The following is a 4,100-nucleotide window of genomic DNA, read 5'->3' on the forward strand; positions in this document are numbered from 1 at the left end:
AGAAAGTGCAGAAGACATAAAGGACTCAGAGGAACCCAAGAATAAATATAGAAAGCACAAATAATCCATTAGACTTGCTTGGAATATTAATTACACACTAGGATAAACAACCCCACCTTCACCTTGGACTTGGATGGTGCCCTTATTAAAATGTGGCACCTGGAAGGGAGCACAGTTATGTACCAAACTCCAGATGTGGTCTGATCATGGAAGAATCTAGCAGGATATCACTTTGCTCATCCTGGCTACTATCCTCTGATTAGCCCAGACTTAATTCTCATGAGACTTTTGACTACAACCTGACATCAGACTATTGATTCACACTGGATCTTGAAATCCATTAAAATTCCCAGGTATTTTTCATATAGTCAATTTTCTAACCTAGTGTCTCCACCCACATCATTAATCTTTTGAGCTCAAAATGCAGGATTTCACATGTATCCAACTAAATTCCTATTTATTAATTTCAGCCCATTAAGTCTAGCCTGCTGAGCTCTTACTAGATACTGAGTCCATCATCTGTTGGCTTAGCTATGCTTCTGAAAAGCTGATCAGTTCAACCTTGCCCCCAACCCATTTTACAGATGAGAAAACTGAGGCTGGAGAAAGTTAAGTGACTTGCCCAACATCATATAGATGGCAGGATGGCAAAGCAGGGATTCAAACTCAGTAAATCTGGTGATACTAAGTTTAGCCCTCCAAGTTTAGGCCTTCTCAAACTGTACAGTGCTGCACCATTCTCCAGTAAACAGATATCCACTTTGTTTCCAGTTCCTTGCTATCACAAAAAGTGCTGCTATGACTATTTTTATTCTGTTGAAGCATGGGACATTAATGCTGAAAGGGATCTGAGAGATCATCTCGTCCAAGACCCACATGTTACGACTGAGGAAACTGAGTCTCAGAGAAGTGAACTGATTTTTCTTTGAACCTATATCAGTGGTAGAGAACAGGTTAGACTGTGAGTTTCTTGATACAAGTCTAAGGTTGTTTGTTTCTACCCTCTTATCATGCTGTCCTGTTATATTCCAGTTGGCATTTGGCTCTCCTCTGTCTGTGTGTGCATTTTTAAAAGGATTTTAATTTTTTTTACATTATTAAAAATCATTATTTAGGTTTAGTCTGTTTTCTTATTCAATTGTTTGGGGTTTTCTTGGAAAAGATACTGGAGTGGTCTGCCATTTCCTTCTCCAGTTCATCTTACAGATGAGGAAACTGAGGCAAACAGGGTTAAGTGACTTGCCCAGGGTCACCCATCTAGTCAGTGTCTGATGCTATATCTGAATTCATGAAGATGAGTCTTCCTGACTCCAGGCCCAGCTACCCACTGTGCCACCTAACTGTCCAGTTTGGTCAGCAGAGCCAAGATATTTTGCAGTCACAGAGCAATTTGCATTAACAGAATACGACAGTTCATTAAAAGTGAATAACTATGCACACAATTCTTAAACATTCAGTCACCTAAGGAGAAAATTCACAGGTGTATGGTAGAAAAAAAACCTGTAATTGACACTGAAACTACTGTGGGACTCATCAATAATCCACCTTTCAATGATTAAAAAAAAAAAAACTACTGTGCTGGTCAAACTGGGCAGTCAAAAATCCACAACTACTATGACAAGTCTAAATGTTGCATAAGGAAAGAACAATATGAGTAAAAATCCCCTTACACAATATGGATTTGTACACACACCACTGTGTTATTACAGAAATTATTTCCATTTTCAATTTCATATTAATTCATGTAAAAATAACTTGAGCCCACACAAACAACCTTTTAAAAGTAATTAACTGTTACAATTTCTAAAGTATCAGATGTATTGAAGCAAAACAAACAAAAAAGGCAAATTGTAACAGGAGGGTATGCATAAAATATATTTTTTTCTGGACAGCAGCCTCTCCCAAATTACATGATACTGTATAAAAATGTTGCTGGAAGAATGTTACAAAATTGAGCCCTCTACATTTCACATGAGTCAAAACCATTCTGACCATGACAGGAACCCAGAGTTCTGTTATCTTTCCCGGTCTCTGCTTTCTCCCCTTGAGGATCATGATTGGAGTCTGTGTCAGCTGGGCTGCGTGTGCAAGTTTTCAATGCCTGGGGGAGAATCATCTCTTTCATCTGCCATGCTGAGTTGATTTATGTAATTACTACCTCTTCTGCCAGTCCTTTCTTCAGAGTTGTTGGAGACCTTATTACCATTCCCTGAAGATGTAGAAAGTCACATCGATTGTGTTACCTTCCCTAAAAAACCCAGGCTCAGATGTCCTCTGATGCAAGGAGCTGTTGTTACTTGGTCTGTTAGCCAGCTGGCTGCAGTCTTTACCCATGATCTCTCTCTGGTCTAAAGAGTAAGAAAATGGAGTCCTGCTGATACCTAGGGCTAATGCCTTAGATGGGTACTGCCTCTATTTAGCTAACTGATGGTGAGTCTCCTTCATTTGTGGCTAAAAAACCTAGAATGGTCCTCTACATTCCCTCTACCTCTTCATCAAGCTGAATAATGAAGTCATTGAGTTTATCCGGACTGCTCTTAAGTCCTCCACTGTATTTCTTCTGTAAAGCCAACTCTCCTTCAAGCTCTGCAGTTCATCTCTGAGACAGTTTCCCTCCAAGCTCTTGATTCTCCTGATTTAGCATTTGATATTTCGTCATTGACTTCTTGCCTATTGGGTAAATTTCCAGGCACTTGGGTCATTGTAGAGTTGTTCCTGTTTTTAGTTCAGTTCCAGTTCACCTTTCATTTTTAGGAAAAAACACGTCGATTGCTGATTCACCAATACTGATCTCATTTGGGCAACACTAGGCTGCTGTTCAAGGTCCTGGATTTCTCTTCCCTCTCTTGTTCCTGAGTTGCCAGTCTCATATGAATAGTTTCTCTTCTTGCAGACTCTTGTTGCTGTTTTAGCTTTCCTTCAGACTTGCTCAAGCCAGTTACATCATTAGCGTCAAGTGTATGTCCTTCCTTTCCAACATTTATTCATATTGCTTCCATCCTAGGATTACTTCATCTTTTGCCAGAGCTTTGAAGCTTGTTTCACTGAGTCAAAATGTTTTGGGGAGAGGGTCTTCATCCATCATTTTGCTTTTTCTCCACATTGAGGCTGCTGCTGCTGCTGCTGCTGCTACTGCCAGTTTATCACATAGACTGACCAAGGTGCTGATCTCCTCATGGACCAGTTTTGGTTGACCCCACCACTCCAAACCACCTATATCCCTTCAACCTTATGGAGACATGCTCTCCCCTTTATTTATGGGACTCACTGCTACAAAATAGCTCTGGAAGAAGAAATCAAAGATTTCAGTTTTTAAAAAATTATACACATAAAAGCCATTCCTCTCCTACCCTGTCCTTCAGTTCATTATGATTTATTCTCCATTTTTATCTCAGGTCTTTTGAAAAAGTTGTATTACCACCTTTTGTTTTCACATCACTTTCATTTCCCAATATATTTCCTTCCCCTCCTTCAATCTCTCCCCAACTATGAGAGGTCTTCTGAAAGAATAAAATCCAATTTTGAGCCACTTTTCCTCCCTCTTCTCTTCTTCTCTGTTTGGGATAAAATATATGTTACTTGAGGACTAGTCTAGATAATTAAGCTCATAAATGTCCATCATCTGGTTGCTTGTAGGGTAAAAAGAAATTGGGGGTCATGTCAACTCTTTTTTTGGGGGGGATAGATAAAGCCCTTAACAAAGCATTTTACAGGGGTGGGGAACCTGCAACCTCAAGGCCACATGTGGCCTTCTAGGTCCTTGGGTGAGGCCTTTTGATTGAGACCAAGTTTACAGAATAAATCCTTTTATTAAAGGGAGGCTGCAGGTTCCCCACCACTGATTTAGGAGATCTGCTTCTGACTAACACTGTTTCCCTTTTCCTAGATTCAGCACAATATACACAAACTCATGTTACCACATTTAGTGGAGTCCGTGGGTACCAGAAGGGAATCCTGGTTAATATTGCAAGCCTTAATTTCAGTTCTTTTCCTCAACTGGTGGCAGTTCTGTGATAATCTTGTAGCCTTCAGGGGTTTCCTTCTTTAGGTCCATTCCTAACCTTAATCTTAACTGGCTGCCATGCAATATGTTCCTTGGC

The 4,100-nt window shown here is 40.0% G+C and overlaps 1 pseudogene; it reads right to left on the minus strand.

The window, feature by feature from the left end:
- Nucleotides 1-1,943: 1,943 nt before the first annotated feature.
- On the minus strand, nt 1,944-3,085 carry LOC114030201 (annotated as a pseudogene).
- Between the last annotated feature and the right edge of the window lie 1,015 nt (nt 3,086-4,100).

The sequence above is a fragment of the Vombatus ursinus genome, unplaced genomic scaffold (genome assembly GCF_900497805.2).
Source record: "Vombatus ursinus unplaced genomic scaffold, bare-nosed wombat genome assembly UNPS02014945.1, whole genome shotgun sequence".
NCBI classification, from domain to species: domain Eukaryota; kingdom Metazoa; phylum Chordata; class Mammalia; order Diprotodontia; family Vombatidae; genus Vombatus; species Vombatus ursinus.